This window comes from Triplophysa dalaica, chromosome 14, assembly GCF_015846415.1.
Source record: "Triplophysa dalaica isolate WHDGS20190420 chromosome 14, ASM1584641v1, whole genome shotgun sequence".
In the NCBI taxonomy this organism is placed as follows: domain Eukaryota; kingdom Metazoa; phylum Chordata; class Actinopteri; order Cypriniformes; family Nemacheilidae; genus Triplophysa; species Triplophysa dalaica.
The window spans coordinates 20,588,346-20,614,414 of record NC_079555.1 but is presented as its reverse complement, the minus strand read 5'-3'; positions in this window follow the sequence as shown (position 1 = coordinate 20,614,414).

Genomic DNA, 26,069 nt, shown 5'->3' with positions numbered 1-26,069 from the left:
AAACATGTTTTTACTTGCAAAGGTACCCCAACCAACTCAGTACAGTTAACTCAGCCACCTACAGGCCAACCACAGGCTGAAAATGATGGATTTATTTAAGAGACTAAAGTGTATTTAGCTTTGGGGGTTGTGCTGTAATTTCCTATTGTGGTGAAGATTCTGTCTTTTTTTACAAGTAAGCTTGACAACATGATAGCCAAGCAGACTCCACGCAAATAGTTTGCAACCCGAGGGCACATCCTCATACTCTGTGGGAACTGATAGCCAAGCAATAGTTGGGAGTAAGTAGTTGTGGAATGACCCGCAAGAGTAACGCAACACGGCTTGTAACTCTCTGTGGCGGAAGAACAGGGTGGGAAAAGAACTGCAAGCATTTCCTGCTCAGAGAGGGTCTCAGTGATGCAAACGGGTACCGTATGACACATCGCGTACCAATGTGTTGTTTTATATGGTTTTCTAGCATAAAAACACAATTGTTATTAAAAGTGTAAATTCGAGATTAGGTCATTGAGAATAATAATATATAAATGGTACTGAAATAACTCTAAACGAAAAACCCAAAGTGTAGATTGTTAACTAGGGAATTTAAGTTTCCTTTATTTTACAAAATATTGTGTTACAGAAAGTATTCCTCAATTAGCATAGGACAGATTAATAAATGACTGCCCAAATTTGTATGTCAGACATTCCTAATTGGTATTCGTAGCTTGCCCAGTCACAGGGTTCAGTTACAGTACCTTAACATCAGACAAATGCATATTAATAGTAAAATGAAGTAAAGTCATTCTGCGTGTAGGATCTGTTACTTTGTATTTATGAACAACTGGTTAATAGTGAGAATCGCCCCCCATACTGAAGTGTTACAGATTATATGAAAACAATGATTGATTTTATAACCCCTTATATCATCTGGATTAAAAATCAAGTTTGTTTAATTTGCATCAAACCGATTTTTTATGCTCAGACAGTGGATAGTAACGTGGCTGTAACAGAATCAAGAACTTGAGTTTAACAAGTGCAAGAACAGTATGCGTTTGCGTGTCGGATGAGGTTTATGTAAATGTCAAGACAAGCACACGGGGTGAATATTTTCACATACCCACCAGAGGACCTTTTTATTTCCACCTGCTCCAGACCTCCTTCCGCTGCTCTGCTCTATAACAATAGCTCTGGAAACTCCGGATAGTGCTTCGTGTCAGGAGCAGGATTGATACTGCATTAAGTTTGGCCTTTTGAATTTTCAGATCCTCCCTCTGTGCCACCATCAGCATAGGGGTGAGCAAGTCATGTCATGTCATGTCAGGTCAAGTCAACATTATTTTTGTAATTCAAAAACATACCCATCCAGATATGTGTCTATATAAATACATGAAGATGAACACACATACAGTATATAGGCATTATATCTGAACCTGGATCACAAAACCTGTCTTAAGTAGCACAGGAATTCTTTTTTGTAATAGCCAAAAATACATTATATGGATCAAAATTATAGATTTTATTTTATGCCAATAGTCATTAGGTTATCAAGTATGTTCCATGAAAGTTCTTTGTTAATTTCATGACATACTGTAATTAAAAAAAAATGTGAGTTGATGGCTTGCTACAGTGCCTCTGATTAACAACTTCATCAAAACAAGTTTCTCAATATTCATTATATTTTTTTGCACCCCAGATTTCAGAGTTTTAAACGGTTGTATCTCCGCCAGATATTTTCTTATTATAACAAATTATACATCAATAGAAAGCTTAATTTTTTCACTTTCAGATGACATACAATTCTCAATTTCGAAAAATTTACCCTTAAGACTGGTTCTGTTGTCCAGGGTCACATATTGCAATATAGAGTACAAAACACATGGTATCACTGGACACGTATTGCTCTCTTTCTGCTTTAAACTCTTGAGGTAAAACGGGGCTAGATGAGGCCTATTGGTAGTATGTGTTTGAAGAAGTGGACTTTATGATTCATATATGAATGAAAGGAGCTTTTAAAAAGGTTTTGAACTATCCATCAAGAGGTGGTTTCTTTAAAGGCTTTGAGGGGTAAGTGACAGTGGCACGGCCCTTTGATTAAAATGCAATGACCTTCAATGATTGCACATGTTGAAATTCAACCCTTGTTATTTTTTCCAAAGTAAGGCAGGAATTCATACTTTTTCCCTCCGCTTTTTGTTTTCTAAGAGGTATCATCAGAAATAGGTGAAATGGATTGTCTGCTCACATTTGCAATTCTTTATGCAGAGTTTATGTGCAGAACTCAGTCAGCACATGTGATTTATCACCCTGTTTATTACTGTGTTATTATGCAGTCAGGGTGCATCATGGTTGCTCTGATGAATATAGCAAAAGGTCTGAAATTAAACTTAAATGATGGCATTTTGAACATTGTTTACTTTCTGAGAACAATTCTTGTTATTCAAAATGCGGTTAAGACCCACACATCTCTCTACAGCAGACCAACCGTATCAAAGGAGGCGTCTCATTTTCAGTGGTTCCATCTTACATGAATATCCAGGTAATGAATCGAAAGCTCAAAAGGAATAATCTTCCAAAGGAACTGTCTGAGCTTGTGCCTTTTTTATACAGTATAATGATAGAATAATTTACCAGAAGGAATTTCTTAATGTTTTACTTTCTCACAAATACAATGTTTAGTGCCTCTTTAATCTTTAGTCTTTGATCGTTAATATTAATTTACATTCACATTTTAAAGGAAATACTGCAACCTCATGTTGAAAGCTTTTTGTAAATGTTTCATCCATCCATCCATCCATTTTCTACCGCTTATCCGAACTACCTCGGGTCACGGGGAGCCTGCGCCTATCTCAGGAGTCATCGGGCATCAAGGCAGGATACACCCTGGATGGAGTGCCAACCCATCGCAGGGCACACACACTCACTCATTCACTCACGCACTCACACCCTACGGACAATTTTTTCCAGAGATGCCAATCAACCTACCATACATGTCTTTGGACCAGGGGAGGAAACCGGAGTACCCGGAGGAAACCCCCGAGGCACGGGGAGAACATGCAAACTCCACACACACAAGTCGGAAGCGGGAATCGAACCTCCAACCCTGGAGGTGTGAGGCGAATGTGCTAACCACTAAGCCACCGTGCCCCCCCGTAAATGTTTCATTTTTACAATAAAAGCAATTTAATGGGGTAAATAAATGCGCTCGTGGGCGATATGATTTGTCTTCCCCTATACAGTATGTTGTCTTTTGACACAGCCTTTCTTTCTGGGAAAGCTTCATTTTCTTTTCATTATTCTTGCTCTCACGGCCAACATACATCATGTCTTGAGCTTGAGTGTTCATGTCACAAATGTTTGCTGTGTGTTAAGTCTTGAGATAATTTTACATTTAGCATATAAAAACATGCTTGATGGTTCTCAAACGAATTTCTCTTTGTATTCGCTTATATTGGCAATGCTGCTTGTTTTATAAGTTGCAGACAATGATTTGTCTTAAAACTTGCATCATACTCTCCTATGTGAAATTCAGTCCCGCTTATTACTTTCATTCTCATCCAGCCTTTTCAATCAAATATGTTTGAAAACTCTTCATCTCGACAAACACATCTCCCAATGCATACTAGATCAATCCAAAGACAGAGAAAATGTGTTACAGCTAAAGATGAGATGTGTGCTATTTTAAGGGCTCTAGCTGAGGTGTAATTGCTGTCCAATCAGGATTTTTCACTGAGAGGGTGCTAACAAGCCATGCGTTAGAGTCTTGTTTGAGTTGGCACCTTTTTAGACAAGACAGAGATGACTTAAACATTGCTGTGTTTCCTATTTCCCGAGTTAATTACAATGATTAAGCTTAAGAGGGCGGCTCTGCCGACTGCACGAGTGTGTGTGGCATATGTCCGTTTGTAGACTGTGACTCTGCTTTCAGGTAAATTTGACCCATTTTATATTAAAATGGTTGTATTATCATTTATAAACTACTTAACATCAAAGTTTAAATGTCCAGGGCATGAAATTTAGAGACTAAAGGCTCACTCCACCTCTAGCCCGTCCCTTCCGAAGCACAACAGTGGCCGACGTTCACGTTCAAGATGTCTTCACGTTTTCGCTTCTTTGGCGAATTAGATAACACATTCACAAAAAACGCTCTAAGGAGCAGTTTGTCCGTTTAGGGCAACTGTAGAAACAGACTGGTGAATTCCAGACAAGGGGATGTAGGTAGAAATAGCTAATTCTAAAGTAATAAAATAACATAACGCGTCATTACACAAGTTGTTTATACACATCTGCAGACATATTTACGTATATCATATTGCTTAATTCCCAAAAATTACACATTGTACCTTTAACACTTTATTCTATCCGTTTTTATATTTCATTCACAAAATGTTTCAATCAGAACACAATATTGCAAAAACCTCAATATTTGTTTTCAGTCCCGTCCTGTGGTTTCCACTATTTTCAAATGTGTCATGATTATGCGGCAATTTGTTTATATAGGAAAACAAAAATGGAAAATCCTATTAGAACAAGTGCACATCTTAGGTTCTTTGAATGCAGACCACTATTCTATTCTGATTTATTTATTATTTTTACATCCCTACCACACACACTTCACAATGAGTTATACATGTTTTTATTACGCATATCAGACCTTTTTAATTTGTTTATTGCTCATGCATCATTACTACATTATAGGTAGAAAACTGAGAGATTGAAAAAAATTAAGAGTGTAGTCTGTGGTCCTATGTCAACTAAAAAAAATTCTGCACAGTTTTCCTCTGTGCTTGCTGTATAGCAGTTTTACTATAATTATATATGGGGAAAATGAAATTGACTCAAATTGACTTCTTATAAGGATGAGGGTAAGTTAGGGTAGATCTTGGTGCAGTGTTTGGTAAATTAGCCTGAAAAATTAACTAATTACTAGTTACTTATTACATGTCCAATAGTTTATTTAGATTACTGTACAAATGACTCTCTCCAAAAATTATTTAATTACTATTTACTAATGACTTTCTATATCCTGCATCAACCTTCATTAGTTAAGTGATTGAAGGATAGACATGAAACGGCTCTTTTAATTAATTTAAATAAATATTCAAAAACTACATCAAGTAGTATTATTAACTGACCACAGTATTACATATGTGAGAATTATACATTAAAGCACAGATTTTAAAGTTAGATTTTGAATTTTTATGTCAATTCCACTATTGCACACACACATATAACACAGAAAGTATTTAGTTTAATTACATCAGAAGTAACTGTAATTAAATTACAGAAAACATATGAGTAATCCCTTACATTACTTTTCAAGGGAAAATTAATTCAATTACAGTAACTAATTACTTAGCAACTAGTTACACCCAACAAGACTTGTTGTAGCGCTCTCTATATTTGATCATAAGGTAGGTCATACGCTCACGCATCTCTTGACTGTTGTCAAGAGATGTCTAATTTTCCGAGCTCTTTGTGCAGCTGTAATTCAAATGGAAATCATGCTCTGTTTCACATCTGCATTCGTTAGCATGCCAAAACACCCTCATTAGACGGACAACGTCAGACATTTGCTTTTCCAGCTCACTCTGTCTTCACATGTTTCCTGAGGTTAAAACTGCTTCACTAATAATATGTGCCTGCGCTTGTGTGTATATGTACGTGATTGCGACGGCAAAAGAGTGACGTATGAATAAATTGAACAAACACAGAATTTCACCATTGGCCATTTCTGACTAATGTGTTGTAGATGCCTCTGTGTGATGAATGAAAGAGCACGGCTTATTGTGAGCCGCTTATATTTTCGCGCTGCTCAAGAGAGAAAGGCAGGGGTTGTGAAACACGAGGAGGTTGAGGAAACACTTGGCAAGAGCTGCAAAGTAAACCGAGGACAATCTTCCTGCTTCACGCTTAAAAATCAATAAGCACAGCTAGCTGCTACACGTGAGACCTCACACATTGACTTCCAGAGAGCCTGAGCTGCTAACAGTACTGCTTATAGAGAACGCTAAATAGGGAATGCTCTTGAGATGAAAATGAACAATAAAGCACATTTATGTGAACAGTTGTGTGTGTGGAGAGAGGAGACTGGAAATAGTTCTACACTGAGTCACATTGTGCTTCTGCCTTAAGTGTTTGGTAGCAGTCCAGTCTGTTGTCTTAATGTCTTAATCTCCCTCAAAATAAGGAACAAAAACATAAGAAAATGCATAAGAATCACTATTATTTTATTGTATTGTAGTATTCTTTTTCTACCGTAGTAAAAACAAATGCATCTGGAACTACTGTAAGCAAATTCAAATCACATACTTCTGAAGGAACAGCCAAGCAACTGCCATTAAGAAAAATGGAAATGCTAACAGATAGCTTTCACACATCAGCTCTTGATTTATCATACACTGTCTCATTTTAGTATGACTCTTAGTCCCCAGAAAATCAGGCTTTGTGGTCATTTATCTGCGCAACTCAATCCACAAACATGTCAAATATTGTGATCAAGAAAAATCTGGAACCATACTTCCACGCTGGAGAGGTGACCTTTCATCTGAATTGTGAAGAAATATAGTCATATAAGAACAGTCTTGGTAACTTCTGATGTTCGACATGTTCAAACATATTTTACAATTATTTTTTAGATGTCATGTTCACATTTAGCTTCCATTTATCTTTTCTTAACAAGTTCTACATGACATTTTTTCCTTTTTTATTTTTTTCTAGTCTTTAATTTAAATTTATCTTGTCTTCTTTTTCCAGATTTCTCTCTTATTGTATCCAGGTTTTTTGTTTGTTCATTAGTTCCCTGTGTATTTATAGCCCTTGTGTTCTACTTGCCTATGTCTTGCATTGTTTGGCGTTTCATGGTTTCACTTGGTGAGTTTCTCGTTGTATTTTTGATTAGTTCTCCTGTCCTTCTCTGGACATTTTGCCTGGATCAAGATCACACTTGTGTACTGTCCTTTTATTCACAACAGCTTTGCCACAATGTCCAAAGCCAGCTGTTCAGCTTATCTTACCTCATAAATAAGTACTTGCACACTAAGATTATTGTGTTCTGTTGAATATGGTAAATTCTGCATAAATGACCCTGCACAAATTAATCTGTCAGGTGGCAAAGTTTAGTGATTTCCGTCTCAGTTTTCTGATTTCTGTTTATTTAGATTTTCCCTTATGGTGGATGTGATGAAGGACCATCCTTCTGCCACTAAGAGAAATGACTTTGCAGTCATCGCTGTGGATGTACCGCTGCCAATTAGCATTTTCTCTCTCATTAACTAAAAAGATGAGTGTTCCAGTTCCACGTTGAGGTCAAAGTTTGCACATGCTAGTTTTGTAATGAGGCTTGTTCCTATTCTTTCAGGTCCCAGACCTGTTCCTAATATTGCTAAGTCCCCTCACAGTTAAGTCTTCTGCAGCCACAGAGCCCACTGCATCTCTTCCGGTTCTTGTGTTTGTATGTGCTTTCTGATGTGAGTCTTTTTCTATGTCTGACTGCGTCAGCCAAGCTATCCATTGATCCAGTCAAAATAACTGATCCATTTTTACTTCCAGTTACTAACAGTACAATTCATGTCAAGCTTGACCTCATACACTAACCTGCCCTAACTCTTAAACAATACCCTGAGATAATAAATCAGCCTAAAGAGGACAATCCAGATTCCTCAGCTGAGATCCAAGAACTCAGATTTTGAGGTTTTTCCTGAATCCCTTCCACTGGACACTTCCAATCGGCACTTGAAAGGGTCACCAGAAAACTTTACTGCAGCAGAGTAGGCGGGGCGAGACCGTGGTTTGAGTCCGGTGAGTAATTGTGAATTAGCGCCAGCTGTGCGCACACCGGGCTCGAATCACGTAGGAGATGGGAGCATAAAAGGAACGAGCGACCGGACCGTCGAAGAGAGAGGACCGGGCCCGAACTTATGTTATGTTTGTATTTATATTTATGTTCATGTTTTGTTCGCCGGCGGTCGTCCGTGAGGGGCCGCCGGCTGTTATATTAATTTATTAAATGTTTAAATGTTTGCCGGTTCCCGACTCCTTCCTTCCATTTTATTGAGATGTATTACAGTGGTGCCGAAACCCGGGAGGAAGGAGAGACATGCTGTCGGATAGTCCTCGCCGCCGAGTGGCCTCGCGGTGCCGGAGAGTTCGGGCAGCGCGGACGAAGGGCGTCCGCCAGTGGCTGCCCGAAGCGGTGGCTCTGGGGAAACGTTAGTGCACAGTGCGGCCACCGTCAAAACTTCGGTGGAACGGCGACCTTTGCTGCCGCGCCCCTGGGTCGAGGTGGGGTGGCTTTCGTCCAAGTGGGAGCGGGGGGGTTGCCGCCGTCCACCAGAGGCCGGAGCCTGTGTCCGTCCCCCGAGGGGGAGGAGCAGGGGGCGGAAGTGCCGGGTGAGCCACCGCCTGCCAGAGGCCGGAGCCTGCGTCCGTCCGCCCAAGGGGGAGGAACAGGGGACGGGGAACCCGCCCCGACTCCCGGATAAAGGAGGAGCCACCGCCGGCCGCCAGGGGGCGGACGGTCGAGCCGTCCACCGAAGCCCCAGGGCCACCGCAAGGCACCGCGAAGGAGAGTACTTCGGCTGGTTGAGGAACGAGCGGCAGCATGTCGGGGAACCGGATTTTTTTTTTCCTCTCTCCCCTCTCTCTTTCCGGTCGCTCCGAGGGCTCCCGTCTCCGTTGTCTCGTCTCGTCGCTGCATACCCCCCCCCACCCCCCCGGAGGGAGGGGGAGGGAGCTTGCACAGTCGCGGGGGTACCCCCCGGCCTGTGAGGGGTGATGGGGGTATGTAGTAGAGTAGGCGGGGCGAGACCGTGGTTCGAGTCCGGTGAGTAATTGTGAATTAGCGCCAGCTGTGCGCACACCGGGCTAGAATCACGTAGGAGATGGGAGCATAAAAGGAACGAGCGACCGGACCGTCGAAGAGAGAGGACCGGGCCCGAACTTATGTTATGTTTGTATTTATATTTATGTTCATGTTTTGTTCGCCGGCGGTCGTCCGTGAGGGGCCGCCGGCTGTTATATTAATTTATTAAATGTTTAAATGTTTGCCGGTTCCCGACTCCTTCCTTCCATTTTATTGAGATGTGTTACATTTACCTTATCACATTTTGCAACATTTCTCTACTTCTCAACAGTTAGATTGGCCTGGCACCGGAAGTGAAAACATACAACTGACGCTAAAACACATAAAATGAAGTGCACTGTGTGTTAATTTTGATTAGAGGTAGAGAGGTGTAGAGAAGTCCACACTGGGAATCTGAGGAAACACACGAGAACAACCTTGGCAGTCAAAGAATGTGCATGAACAAGGCGTTAGTGTCTATGCTTTCCTCCAAGGTTACATGTTATACATTTGCGATTGTGTGGCTGAAGCCAAAGCTCAGGATTTCTCATTTATTAATCAATGCCAAGCTGTCTGATTTCTTGGCTTCACATGCACCAGTCCTGACTTTCCTGCCCTGAGTAATTTTGTTGTGTCATCTGTTATGTGTTGCATCTGCAAATTATGACACATATTCCCGCTTTGTGTTGCTGCCCATTCACGTTAAGGAGAGTGATACTAAAGAATAAATGTTACTACTGTGACAGAACTTATGTGTTCTGGTGAATTTAGAGGTTTGCGGCGGCACTTTATTTATATGAAGTATTTGAGGAAGTAGCCTCTGTTCACATAATGTGGAAGACAGAAACGCAACACAAAGTTGTGTCTCACGTATTTAATACGTTAGGCCAAACAAAGTATTGCGCAAATGCATAATTGTACAATATATGCATGAACGTCTTCGTCAGTAGATCTTCAGCCATCTTCAAGGTGACACGCATAACTTAGCCATCTAACAAATTCTGAGAGACAATACAAAGCATTACCTTCACAAAGAGAAAGGGTAAAATGAAATAACCATTTGAACGTTTTTATCAAGTTTTATTTTTGATTTTCACGTCATCTTTATTCTTTTTCTATAGCTCAATTGGTAGAGCATAGCACTAGTTGTGGGTCGATTCTAGTTTGCAGATTTGCTCTTGACTTTCTCTCAATCATAAACTGGTAACATGAGCCCATTTGTACGTTTTTTCACCAGTAGAGTGTAAATCTGGACAGATGTGGAAAGCAGCAGGGTCTAGGGCTGTAAACAATATGAGACCCCCGGTGCTTGCAATGACGTCTCACAGAGGGTGTTTGAAAACCTCCCGGTTACTGACAAATCAATGTTTGCATGACCTCTGACCCAGCCACCCTTCCTGGTTAACACAGCTTCATTGTAGTGGGAAAAAAACCAGCAAGATCTTGGAGGTAATACTTTGTCTGTTTTTAAGTTTTGAGGTTGAGTGCTTTTAACAAGCTAGAATTTGGGTGACAGTAAGGTAGCTTATTTGCGTGGTTCCCATGAGCGTGTGAATCTCAATAACAAGAGCCTGTGTGGATCTGGTGTGCTAACCGCTAACAGTGTGCTGGCACCAGCAGTGTTCTGCAAATGAGCTGCAACCCAAAATACATTTGCAATACAGTATCATTAAGCCTACGTGTTTCTGCACGTGCTGTTTTAATGCCCTTGTGTTCTCGCAGGAATCCGGTGATCTGATTCACTGGAGGTTTGTTTTGGGCTTGCATATGCCCTCACAATATTGGCAACAGGTATTCAAGACTTGTGTGCGTTTCTCATTTAAAAGATTAATTTTAATTGGTTTGAATGCCGGCAAGTGAAGCGATCTTTCCAGCCTACTGCTTTCCTTTGTAGCCTCTCTCCATTTCAGTATCTGTCTCTCTTCTTCTGTTTTTTTGTGGCATCAAAGTGGAAGTCCACTTAATGTGGAAAATGTGAATATAAACAGACTGAGAGAAAAACGTATTCCACCTTTGCTGTTTTTCCTTGCCCTTTGCTCTTGATCGCTTGCAAGTGAGATCCATTTTGTTCGGCCTATCTTAAAATTGAATATACTGTATATTTTTAAAGAGTTGGTTTGTCTTTCATTACAATGTATTCTTATAGGAATGTTATTGCCACTCGTAAACAACCCCCCCTCCATTTTTCATTCTGTTCAAAGCAGAAATTAAAGAAACATCCTTGGTGCAGTCTACTGACTGCTTTCCATGCAATTACAATAAATGTACTACAGACGTATTCGTCCCCACATTTCAAAATATCAATCAATGTATCACATTATCTACACACACAGTGAACAAGTGGGAGAATGATACAGACCCTCAATTTGACCTCATTACCATCATTATCTTATATGAACACACAGAGAGGTGACTGCACTGTCAAGGCTGGCTGAACTGAAACTGCTGTCCACATAGTTTACTCAAGCTTTACAGCCAACTAAAACAGCAGCACCTGCAGACCACAGCCTCACGCACAGCCAAGTTGGAATCATAAAGAGAAGACATGCAGTTCATTTTCAAACATATCCTAACACAGAGTCACGGATAGAGGTGACGTAACACAAGGACCTAATGCTTATTTATTTATTCGTTGCATTTGTGTCAAGGTAGGAAGGCACCAAGACGTAGCCTTTCTCTGGCTTTACGTAGTATCCCATCTAAAATACTATGATTAGCACATCTAGATTTTAACTTGTGAATATTTTTTACTAAGCAATCAATACAGGTTTGCATCTAGTTGTCTAAATTTATTTCTTCTACAGTAGATTATGAGGTTATTGTGCCCTTATAGAAGCTGTCCGAAATAGGTTGTTCTTATTAAGTTCTTTTTATAGAAAAGCTGCTTTTTAGTCATTAACTTCCTTTGGTGTAAGATATAGTCACTGGCTGATGTGAAATGATCGCTTGTTACAGTATATCCCAGTGGAATTGTGTGTTTTCTTTGTGACTATAGAAGTATGTGTGTGTCTGGGGGGGGCGTGGAGCGGGAGTTTATAAGGAACAAATGGAAGAGTTTGAAATTGAAGCTAAGGTCCAGTGTTTCTATCATATGGGAAACGTAAGTTCCTGAGTTGGCCGAACGGGAAGGACAACTAAAGGTGAAGGCTGAAGCGGTCATTCATTACAGCAATGAGGTTGTGAGGTACCTGTCTGGAACAGAGTACAAACTCAATGCTATTATTAGTGAAGAGGTTTAAACAAATAACTTAAGACACTGAAAGTGTAAGAAATACATTGATTTATTTTGAACAAAACTTGGAGCTTTGAATAAAATATGGTAAATGCAGACATACATGTTATAAATGTTTAAAAGTGATAGAAGTTAAAAAAAAAAAATTGTAATTCTTTTCTTGTTTTTTTAGTTTCGAGATTAAATGTACTTGACATTAATAATTTCAGTAATAATTATTTTAATCCTAAAATATGAATTAATTTACATGTGCTTAATAAAAATGTATACAATATGGCAATCAAGAAAGCATTTTATTTACATTTCATTTAACGGATGTTTTATCCAAAGTGACTTACAAATGAGAGTGCATTTAACATTCTGTCAAAGAGCTAACACTTAGTGTAGATTAACAAGCCATGTAGGACTAAAGCAAGGGGAAAATTAACAACATAGAAGAAATAAGTACAAGTTTTTTATACATAAACAGGACTAGAAAAAAAGCTGACAGTATGGGGTAGCTAAGTCTAGTAAATGAAATAAAATGTATGCATTTTGTTATTCCTCAATGGTCGTGATGGAATCCACAGCTCAAATTGAGGCTAGAAGCTCAATCCATCAGGGATAATAATTTATTGTATTATAACAATAATAGATAATAAAATAATTAATATAGCCCTTTACCTTTCAATTTCAGCAACTGATTGTTCTTAGTTTGAGGAAAACGGGTAAAAAAAGTCAATAGACATAATATCCTTATAGAGTAAGAATAATTCAATTATTGTTTAATTGTTTTGTATTTTTAAATGAATTCACAGTAAATAGATATTTCTTGTTTGTTTAAAAAAATCCAAAAAAATGCAGTTTCTCTGTTAATATATTTTGCTTTAATGTGAAATTTGGGAAAAAATGAATTTAAATTCATTTAAACATGTTCTTATTTTTATTAAAATTAATCAAGAAACCATTAAAAAGTAAAAGTTTGGCCCTTTTAGCCCAGTAAATATAATCAATCATGTTGTGGTGTGGATAAAGTTATCGTTTTGATGGTTCATCTTACCATGTTAAAGAATACAAAATGCAGCTAATTTGTTTATTTATTTAACAGCAGTGTGTGTGATTAAACACTGTGTTTTAGACTCTACATCTAATGTAAGCCGAAAATGAATAGAAAAACAATTTCATCTAATGAACATCTGTAAAAGGTTATTTAGTAAAGACCCCAAATGTATCATTCCAACCCTAACACAATTAGCATGCAGCGACTACAGTTTTCAATCACTTTTGTGTCAATGTGGGAAAGGAAAATAAAAATAGTCTGGTCACCATTTTCATTATTTTGACGTATTTAAGAATAGTTGGAATCAGTCAAAAATTGCACAATGATGTCAGTGAAACAATGAGTGAGAGCAATGACAAAAGCGATCTGTGTTTATGGACGTGGGGCAGGACATCGGGTCAGGCGCAGAGCCTGGCAGTGGCGGCCACAGACATTTTTCTCTGTCAGGCTCACAGGAGTTGCTACAAAGGAGCCAGCTGTCGGGCCTCATGGAACCTGGCCTCTAATTAAAACAGTGGAAAATTAGATAACTCCACAAATTCATCACTGCCGCCGCTGGCCGTCAGGATCGTGCTCTGGGGCTGCCACCCATCTTTTGTTTACATCAGCGAGATTTGGCCGCTCTGTGCCTTGTGTTTTTAGAAGTTTTCGCTCTAATTTTTCTAAATGGGCTGCAAGGGCTTTCTCTTGCATCTCATGTCTCTCTGATGGAGCTCATGGAGGCGAGCCCAAAAACCTCCACTCCAACACTCCCCCCTCCCGCCGCCATCCATTTCGCCCACGCTGGCCTTGTTAGACCCTCATTTATTAGACGCTAATGGAGGTTCTGAGTGCTGTGATGTCATGTGCTGGCAAACAGAGAGAACACGTCCACCAGCCCTCACTTTGTCCCACTCTGTAAGTGGTGTAGATAGATCCTTACAGCAGGTACATCGGTGGAAGAATACTTCAGTTGAAATGATTTCCAGAGTTCTCAGGCAAAGGGTGCTGTGAAGATTTTGAGGTATGCTGTGGTCAACCTCATGCTTGTAAGGGCAGATCTGACGCATGCCAACACCCACCAGAACTATCCAGTGTATTTTGACAGCTGCCATTTCAATGTGAAATGAAAGGGGACGTTAAATCAAAAGTGTGATTGAATCGGAAGGACTTAGTCAGAGTGATTGGGCTTTCGACTATATAAGTAAAGATATTTCCTCTAGAATTAAATCTGAGGTGTTGTTTGGAGGCTGAAAGTAAAGACAACACTTGCTACATTACTTACGTCAAAATATTTGAATCCTGCATGTCTTGAAATCTCTTGGGCAGTTGTTTAGGCATTTGACTGCTTCTCAAAACATTTGCTGACAGCAGAGACAAGAGTTTTCCTACTGTCCAACAAATTATCCAATACCACACACTCTGTATGCAACGCATAAATTACAGGAGAATCAGTGGGAAATCTACCTTTGAGGAAAGGTTCACCCAAAAGTAACATTGTTGGTATCATTTACTTTCCCTCTACCTATTCCAACTGTACTTTTGATCTTTCCATAAAACACAATCCTACTGTATTGTTCTTTAAGAAACATTGCATAAAACACAGCAGCAGCCACTCTCTCTGTAATAGAAAACAGAAGCTCAGACGTTCTGATAAACACATTTAACATTTTGCAGGCAGAAGGCTGAATGGAGTTCAAATAACATTTTCATTCAAATTTTTATTTGAATTTCTGGCATTCAGAAAGTGAGACTGGAATCTGCGCTCATTGACAGCGGGACCTGTGCTTAATACGGCCTCTGTCACCTTCATGTGGGGTCTGACCTGGTGGTCTTCCTCCCCTCCACAGGGAGGGTGCTCCATGTAAACACAGAGTTCCCTCTCCACCTCCCCCATCCATCCAAATGTCCAAGTGACAGCGCCCATCGAGGCCCGGTGGCCCGAGTGGAGTACCGCCGAGTATGATTTTGTGAAGATGGTCTTCTACGTCCCCAGGGAAACACAAGTGTCATGACCTCTATGTTCAATTCATAATCATTTAGAATAAAGCCCACAGTATGTCTTAAGAAATACTATCATGAGTCATTTTATCACTGTGCGAAGCAAAGCAAAAATTACCTGTTTACTCAAACGAAACATCTCAAGTTTTTGTTGTTAGCTTGAATTGCGTTATTGTGGCATGGATCAATGCCAGACACAGCAATGTATTTAATCAACAAATAAAACCCGGTGATGATGCTTCAGAGAGATCATTTTTATTCAAGTTTTAACAAGTTTTTTGTTGCTTTGATGTAGCAAATAGAATGAACTCTGTCTCATCTGCTTAAGTTCTGTCCAGTCCATATTTTATAAGTCACATTTGTCTCATACAACTATGTTTGCATGTTTCTCTGGAGAGACAGTCATTCTGTATGTTGAGAGTGCATGTGTAGCGTTTTCAAGAACTGAGATACACACCAACTGAATCATTCAACATTTAAACAACTTCTAAAATAAATCATATTCATTAAATGTAATTACATTTACATTTATGCATTTGGCAGACGCTTTTATTCAAAGCGATTTACATTGCAAAATACTACACATTTATACATAGGTATGTGCAATCCCCTGGGTCGAACCCACAACCTTGCGTTGTTAATGCAATGCTCTTAACACTGAGCTACAGGAAAGCTTATAGATTGAAAACTATAGTGAATATCATTTAAAAAACATAGATTTATGAAACTTAATGACTCATTTAGGGGTTTGTTTGATTTTTCTCTTACTCTCTTAAGATTCCTGCAGAATCTTTTATCTATTCTGCAGGAATGAACACTGTCATGTGGGTTTTTCATGCTCTCCTACAGGATGCCTGCATGTAGAACTATCCTTCAGGATTTCTGCAGGACTTTTTTGTAAGGTGCTGTGTGTATCACTAATATACAGCAGTGAAAACTGCATGAGCTAGACCCTAAGGCCCGGTGTCACAGACACGGCTTATCTTAAATCAGGACTATGCCTTAGTTGAGTTGAGAAATGTATGTCGTTTTTATAAATATGCCTTAGAAGAATACATTACTGGTGTGCACCTCGAGAAAAAACAATGTCACTGATTTATTTAAAGCATTTCTGGGCAAGTTATATTCATTCTAGTCTGTGACTAGCCTTAAACCTTGTCTGTGAAACCGGGACTATATGTTCACATTGAATCTAATAATAATCTGTTTAAATTAAAAATCCAGTGTATGGATCAAAATTAACAATTTTTCTTTTATGCCCAAAATCATTAGGATATTAAGTATAGGTCATGTTTCATGGAGATATTTTGTACGTTTCCTACCTTAAATATATAAACTTACTAAACTATACTTTATTTTTGTGAGTGGATGGCCTGCCCGAGTGCTTCTGATTAACAACTTCAAAGACAATTTTCTAAATATTGTGATATTTGTGCACTTTTTAAACGGTTGTATCTCAGTCAGATATTGTCTTATTCTAGAAAGCTTAATTATTCAGCTTTCAGTTGATGTAAAGTCTAAATAAAAAAAAAAGTTATTCATAAACTATAATAAAAAATATAAAATAATTTGTTGTCCAGGGTCAAAATATATAAATATTGTTTAAATGACTGAAATCTAAATATTTTTCAGCAGGTCAATGGGTTTGTGTGGCTATATCATTATATTAGTATAAAATCCTTGCATCTATGAGATGACATAACATTAATTATAAGGTCTCCGTGTCCGTGTATGTGTGTGTAATCCTGTTTGCATTGGACAGAAATCACAGCTGCTCAACTCCAGCAGCGCTACCTTATAAGGCCTGTAACACTGCACTCTCATGACAGAGACCTTTTCTCTCTTACACACACACACAAACACACGCAAACACACACACACACCTCTTTTTCTGAATAGTTGTTATGGTTATTAGGGTTTCTGAATCACCTTTTAACCTGTTTCTGTCCTAAACCCAAACTCAGACTCTTTAATAAGATGCTCTGCAAATGTTCTCTTCTTTGTACACTCACACAAATGCTTCTCATCAGTTCAGTAAGGAGTGTGTCGGTCACACAGACCTACAGATCATAATAACCCCAGTCTTCAATCAATCATCTAGTGCATTTGGATAAAAGTGTGCCTGTTAAGTTCTTACATGTTAAAAATACTTTCAAGTGCCATCAGACTACTTCCAAAGCTAATACAATTTGTGTAGTTTGATCTTATCGACACTGAAGTTCACATTAGGTTTATGTGATATTGTATAGCAGTACTGTGCCTAAAAGTGTTGATTTTATTCTCATTGAGTGTAAGATAACTTGAATGGCTACAGAGTACCGTTATTCACTTTGTACCCTTTAGTGTTAATGCAGTGTGCATGGAAGGGCATTTATTTTGAATTGCATGATCTGCATTTGACAGTTGTTTTTTTTCTCTGGATTACTTTAAGTTTTCTCCTGCCAATAGACCTTGACAGGAATAAAATGTGACTATTCCTTCACATGTTTGGAAAAGACATCAACACTAAATGCAGGGTCACTTACTCATTTTTATCTATATTTTTTGACACTTTGTGACTTAATAATCAAGCTGTCATTTTATTATCTTCAGCTCAGACTCCCTTTCCCATCTATCTGGCTAGTTTTCTTAATTTATTCTTCAAGACAGGGTTTTATATTAATGACAAGATGGCCATCTGTATTTATCAGTCCATTGTCTAATTTACATAATTTAAACAATCTAATTCAACAATAAAAAAACAGTGCATACAGTGAAAAACAACTTTGCACAAGACTGCATCTGTAAAGTGTTGTTCTATGTGCTTTTCAGAAAAGAACAATTGTTATTGTTAAATGTTCATTTCAAGAGATTTAGAAGGGTTTGTATTGTTGAGTTTAGTAGTTATCATTGTTCAGACAGTGGTTGCTTTGCTTTGGTTGTGGACGGTTACATCTTTAAATTATCTTTTCTGTTGAGCTGTTAACTTATTACATTATAGAAAAATTTAAACAAAAATTGTGTGTCTCCACAACTAAACTATTTGAGTTGAGAACTATAAATCAAAATATAAAACTTTTACATTTACAAATACAGAAAAGACACATTAAATTTACATTTGAGTGAATCCTATGTAAATGCTGATACGTTCTCCACATGATTACAGGTTTTTCACGTCACAACATTTTGCACATGAGAATTTTCCAAATCACATTTTCGTACATGTAAAATAAATGTTGTGCACATGTTTTAACATGTTAACAGCTTTAGCAGCTTAATTGAACATAATTCAAAAATGCGCTGTGTTGACATAACTTAAAACTGTGATATCGGTAATCTTTGTTCAGTGCAGATTTTGTGTTATTTTGCTTTGGCTGTTTTGTTTTTGTCCAAGTTTAGCACATTTAAACAGGAAAAGCTGTTAAAAAATCTGTCATTCAAAATGGCTGATTTTTCTGTGTTTTGGTAAATAGCCTCAGTGGATCTACAGTAGGACTGTGGGTGGTCCAACTGTGGGTGGGAAAATACCTTTTCAATCCAAGCACAAAACGTCAAACTTTATAGCTACATCTACACACCACAGTAATACATTTGTTAATCTTTTATCTATTTTACTTTTTGGACTATATTGATATCTGTAATTGAAAAGCCAATGGCATGTTAACTAATCTCTTTATCTTTTTCGATGTGTCCAATGGCCGTCGACATGACCCCTGCTGCCGACCTCTACACCAGTGTCTGTCACGCTTCCCATTACAGCGGCTGAGATTGAGCACTTGGTGTTGGTGAGTGTTTGCTGATAACATTACAAGCTGGCACGGCTGGATTCCGGGCTTAATGTAAGGGTATTATGGAGGGGTTTGGGGAACACACAGGTAATTTGTCAGACCACTCAAGACCCCGTCTGGAATGTAAAAAGTTTTGTTGGTAAATCGACAGTTCAGCAGACTGAAGCGGGGCTAGATACTAAGTACAGATCATCACTTTCATGTTTTGGAACAAGAAAACTGCTCAATTGAATGCATCTACAGTAATGCACGTGTGTAAATTGTAAATAAATAAGTAGATATTTAAAAATAAAGACAACGTTAGAGGTAAATTATTCTTAATTGATGTCTTGTCCCTCAATCTCTGCCTTGAAAATTAATGATACATGAATGTTTTTTGTTCAAGAGTCATCTTTGGCTTGCTCATTTATAGTCTTTAGGCATCTTTTTAGAGATGTAGTATTTTCTAGAATTTTACTGACATTTTTTTAAAGTTAGTTAGTAATCTTACTAAATCATACATATTTCTACCATATAGACAGTTTCATCTTAACAACATAAACAAACGTTGCAACACATGCACACTTTTGTGACCCCAACAGAACTTCCGGTACACATTCACAAACAATGATTGATTCTGCTAACAATCAAAAGAAACTGAGAACCATTACATGGCTAAACTTGTCTCTCCAATATTTTGAATTTAGACTCCGATACCAAGCTCAACAGCTAAATTTCAATGTACAAAATGGTTTGTTTAATTGCAACCGTACTACAGGACCCATTCAAAAAAAAAATGTATAAAATGAACACAAAAAAATTCAACAAATTATTTATTCAATACAATTATTAGACAGTAAAATAATAATACAAGTCTATTAAATTCTTCTCAAAGCATGTACATAATTGTCCAAAACAAAGAGAGCAACCATGGTATCGTCTTTCAGACCCTTTGCCTACCGGTTAAAGCTGAACCAATGTTAATTCCGGTTTTTCCTCTTTTATGATCCAGACGTTTCTTCGTCACAGCTTTTACAATAACGTATTTTCGTTTTGTAGATTTACTTGTTGTCGGTTCCATAGGAAAGTTTGGTTGTTGCTGATTGTCCGCCATTCTCACTACAGCGGACGTGACCGCACGTATGTCTGCATGAACAGGGCGCACAGTGCTATGCAAGATACATGTTCAGCCAGAACGTTTTGATTGGGCGAACGTCTTTTGATCCTACGCCTTTCACAGATGATATATAATTATAAAAATACTATTTGACCACTATAGTTTTTGATTGCTATCAGGATGTAAAGAGATTTCCAACCAACATGACAAAAACTATTTCTAGATCGGATCACCCACCCTGTCTGTTAACTGTCGGAGCCCTTTTTGAGCCTACATATGAAAACACATGTTGGAACTAAAATGGCGGTAACTCATGAATTCTTTGGAATACAGACTTACGGTTGGTCTCATTTGAAAATACAAAATAAGTTGAGTAATGCATAAAAAATTAAAGGTATGTTTTTAGGTTTATTGTAAGAAATAAATAAAATAAATGTGTATGTCTTTCATTGATTAAAAAATACATTACAAAATTTGGGTCGCAAAAGGATAACAAAAATTCTAAGCACACTCTTTATAAAAAAGAATCAATTACTCTCCCTATTTAAATTATTTTAAAACACACCAAAGAAATCTCTATTCTGATGATATATAGGTTGTCATGATTCGATTAGAAATTACCTGCACAATATTGACGCAAACTTAGGTGTCCCGTAGACGGAACTGGTGGCAGTTAACAGGCTACGTTGGTTGTGTTTAGTTAATTTGGGTAATGGGAACTGCCAAAATAACACAGTCTCATGGGAATTTGTGACATTGTCACATATAGTAATCTATTGATTTGTGTTCATAGACACAAATGTTCCCTTTCTTTCGTGTCCCTCAGCACAACTTTTTTTCCCGGTCTCACCCAGCACGACTTTCAATCTAATATATTTAAATATATGATATCTTTCATAACAATAAATATATATCAATGCAATCCGATGGGAATTTGTACCTATTTTTACGTGGTGGCCTTTTCATGTGAATTCCTACGATATCATTCATACATTTTATAATGATTTGACTTTGCCTGTGTGACATTAGGTTTAGGGGTGGGGATAGGTTGATCTAGGTTTCACAAAGCAAACACAATTCAACTTAACCACAGAAAGCTTTTTTTTATATTACAACAAAACAACATAAACTAATATAAAATAACACTAAGTAGAGCCTACATTTCTTTGACTTATTATTAACAACTAAATGCCCCATCAGTACATATCATTTTAACAGACATACATCATCAAAATATCTAAGGTTATGTGTTTCAATGTACATACTTGTTTATTTTGTTTAGTTTCTGTTTAGCACATGTAAATCACTCTTAACCTGAATTGTTGACTTTACTAGAAATTTACACATGTTCAAACTAAACAGGTTAAGTTGTATTGATATAGAACCGTAGGCAGTTGCAATAGACAAATTAAGTTTGCATTGGTAGACTTCACTGAAAGTCATTAGTTTTAGACTTGCACCGTGATAATTGCACACACAATTTATGTTTATGTTTTCTAAAAAATTTATTTGCACATTGATCAGAAGTTTTGGCAGCTTGGTTGGTAGTGTCTGGCAACAGCAGCAGAAAAAATGATAAGTTGTGAGTTTCCCGGAAACACACAATAAAATAAATGCATTGCAAGTTACTCGTATACCTACAGGTCAATAATATGCTGCTGACCATAAAAATTAGAAATACCCTGAATGCTCATTGGCTGTGGGATCGTACGTCAACCGTGCCGCCATATAAGTAGTGGTAACATTCCCCTACAAGCTCATGCAAGTAAATGGGGGAGCTGCGGGTTTTCTGGATAAAACACAATAACATTTATCATTTTTAACCGATTTAACATATCATTTACATAAATAAGGAATGGTTAAAACTCATGCCTGTCAAGCAATCATTTTTGTTATTTTATGCTTAATAATTGTGACATGTCTAATGCGAAATAATTCAAGGTAGATGAATTGCACATGATCAGAACACAGTTCGATCACTTTGAAATACTTTGAAATAAAAAAATATTATACTTTTTCAAATACCACACAAATGTTTTAGTGCTATACCATAAAGGAACATCTTTAATCTTTGAAATTGTCTGTTTTGGAGTATATATTATGCTGGATGTTTTGTTTGATGATTCAAATAAAATGCTTTTCTATACCATCTCATCATGTGTGAGTTTAATTTACAAATATAATTTCAACATGTTCTTATTTTCATTTTTTTATGCTGATGTTTCTCTTTCATATCCATAAGACCTTATCAAATATGTTTCATCCAGTTTATTCTCAGGAACAGCAAGCAGAATTAATGAACTTTTCAAAATGTTCTACAACAACAATACATTTTCTAACTATTGAGATTTTTAGTTTCTGAGAGACATGATATTGTTGTACAACACGTATAACCACGTTAACAATGGACATGTAATGGTAGTCTTGGCTATATTATTACAAATTTCTAAGTATTTTCTATTGACTTGTTTTGTAGCCTTATAGGAAAAAAAGGTGATACATAATTAAAGTTCTTCACAAAACCAGTGGGAAAAGAGCAGGTTTTGCACACTTTTCTCTGAATGAAAATAATTTGGAAATAATTCATCCTACCGATCAAAAGTTTTAGAACATCTACTCACTTACATTTGAATGTTACACATTTTTGATAATAGTCATATAGTAATTTGAAAATAGTAAACTAGTGCAAAATTGTGGAATAACAAAAAGGGAATTATGAGAATTATGACGTGTCTAAAAAATTCTAAACAAGAAAAGAAAACTTGCAGAAATGTTCTCACGGGGTTTCACCCTGAAATGCCTTTTAAACAACGTTAAAGTAGTTCCTATGTATTCTGTAGTCTTTTTGGCTGCTAATTTTTTCATTATCCATTATTCTAAACCATTTAAAGCCATTTTAGTGAAAAAAGTGTAAATTTGCACATTTATATTTTTGTCTACTAAACTAATTTGTGACATTCAGATTAAAACCTTTTTAAAAACAACTCAAGTGTTCTTAAACTATTGACTGGTAGTGTGCATTTTGCATACTAAGTTTCACATATCAGAAGGGAAGCAGGCATATTCAGACATACGGGAGGACTGTCCAGGACACCAATGATGTGTCCAAAACAGTATTTGACATGGGATATCATCACTGGATATCATTTGCAACAGTGGGTTGTTTTGTGAAAATGTTTTTTTTGGATAAACACATTTTTGTTTATGATGTGTTAATCTCTCATTTCACTTCACTGTCTGTTTCTGGGGTGGCTGTTACAAGCTGTTGGTCACATCTGTGCTCGTGTGTCGTCGGTGTAACATCTGGTTTGGATTCAATCAACTTAACTGCAGCTGCCCAAAAGGAATCAGCCAACACTCAGTGGACATTACCTTAACCAATGGAGTATCCTTAGACATGTTCACTTTCAATTATAGTCATAAAATGATCTTACATTATATTTTGGAAAAAGTTACAAACCTTTGTGGGATAATGACTGGGTACTTGTTTTGTGCAGACTTATTCAATATCTAATTACTTCTTACATGGCTCACTCCAGGGCCCGTTCTTAACTCCCAAAGTTCTGATATTTTTATCAGAAAGGAAATATAGCTGTGATAAAGCTGTGGTAATCCGACATTTCAGGGGAAGGACATAGCGGTCCCTCTCTAGCCAAGCAGAGTTTTGAGATGGCCAGTGCCCTGATATACAAGATTAAGGCAGTTTAATGAACCCATGGGGCCTGTGGAGGCCTTCTAATGGCCCATTTTTATCATCCTACGACTTCCTCTAGCACTCCCCTCCAGGGAGGGGGGCTCCTCAGTATTGCTCGAGCCCACTGATAAAAGCTTTGGCCTGGGTTCACAGGCTGCTGGGAATAACCCAGGCCTTCCAGCTTTTTTGGATTGCCAAAATGTCGCTGCCGTAAACGTGTAGCTCACAAGCCAGAGAGTCATTGTGGCATTCTGGGTAAAGGGCAGAGAATGGAAGACTGTGATTACTTAACAAATGCTCAACATACCAGGATGAAAGAGCGAGTGTGCACTTCCAAAGCCTTCCATGAGCGGTAACCTAGCTGGCTAACAGTGAGACCAACCAATCCCACCACACCAATGAATGAAAACCAGTGGTGGTTGTGACTTGAAAACGTCACGCAATAGTATCTTGCTGTATTGGCCATTGCTCCTTAATTCTCTGACCTTTTGTTTCTATGGGTGTGGAGCCTTTTTCCTCACAATTCAGACATCTCCTGAGAATACTTTTTCAGGAAGTGTGTCACTAGGATACTCCTCTGAACAAACAACCAATTTCATATATTTCTCTTGTTTGGCTCCGCATAAGAGAGTCTTAGCAGAAAAGTACGTCGGACCCTTCAGAGACCCAGATATGACCAGTAGACTCTTTATAAGCTCCTCCAAGAATTCCTCTTCGCTTCCCACGAGAGACATACCAGCGTCACAGCTACGACAGAGAGCAGGAAGGGGGTGGAGAAGAAGGAAGGGTAAAAGAAGACAGAGAAGGAAGAACTGGGAGAGAGGGAACATGAAGAATGAGAACAGGAGGGATGTGTGCACTAAACCCAGGGGAAAGCAATGAGATCTGTGATTGGGCTGAAATGCTGTTATATCCGGTCTGTGCCCTGACTGCGTACATAGACTGGAAGCAGTGCGAATGACTTTAGGACCGTAACTCAGATCTGAAATATGAATAATGCAGGTTCATTAAGTATAAGTTATTGTTTCATCAAAAGATCTGGGACTATAAGTAAGTGTTCTAAGAGACCCTCCCCTTCGCTTTATTATGTGTAAACGGGCGTTACAATTAACTGAAAGTGCAGCGTTTTGTACCTGCGACTGTGCCGCAGATTGAAGGGCAACAGTTGCGGCTGGTGCACATTTTTTTCATCAACAACCTAAAAATCACACCTTTAGTAATGTCGGACTGAATGTAATTGGTAAATAGCCATTTGACAGGTAATATAACCTGATATATCAGCACCACAGTAAGATGTTTACTTTAGGAAGTGCTAATGTTTTTTTTTCATTTAGCGGCACTTTGAGGTATTGAACAGGGAACACAATAAAATACATTACTTACACGTCACTTATCACATCCAGTGTAGATGGCCTCATTGATTATTATGGGCCTTATCTTATTTTACCACGTCACATCGCTTGTATAGGCAGCATCACTAAGTGATGAGTAAAAAAAATGCATAAAAAATTAGCTCCTAACGAAAGAGAGTTTAGTTTATATCCCAAAAATACAAATAAAACTTGAAGGGTCTACCTTAACTTCATAATCCCTTGAAATATGAAGTCAGCTAATGTACTTCTCAGAGAATTGTCAAATCATATGAGGTCAAACAAACCAAAAGAAAAAAGAAAAGTATCTATCAGTATCTAAAAAAAAGGAACAATCAATAAAAGTGGGAGGGTCCCGGACCCACAAAAAGCTGTACCCTGTGGAGGACGTGATGCGATTTAATCCGAGAGCAGCTTCACATCACTAGCTTGCCAAAGGTTTGTGTACCTACCTACACTCATTTGACTGACCCCCTGCACATAGCATATGCATGAATTTACACAAAACTATTAAAATTCCCTTTGTGGTAACACTTTAAGCTTATACTGCATGTATGATGCATTATGAAAGTAGTTTTAATGTATTAATTATGCAGTGTAATGCACCTTATAATGCATTGTTATGTATGATGAATAATTGTAACAACAGATAATACGCTATGGCCCGGTTTCACAGACAAGGGTTATCTTAAGACAGGACTATGCCTTATTCAAATCAGGATATTTAAGTCACTTTTATAAAAATGCCTTAGATAAAAATATGATTTGTGTGCACATTGAGACAAAACCATGGCAATTACATATTTTAAGATATGTCAGGGCATTTATTTTCAGTTGAGACATCTCATCTTAGTCTGGGACTAGTTTTAAACCGGGCATATAACACTTATCAATTCATTTTTATAATTTGCATTTTTTATTTGGTTATAATTCTTTACAACAACATTTTATGTATTACAACACACATTATGCACAATTGTAATGCATCATACCCTTTAAATAACCCTTTATCATGCAATACACATAAAGGTTCTAAGAAAATGGTAGCTTAATTTTTGAAAGCATACCTT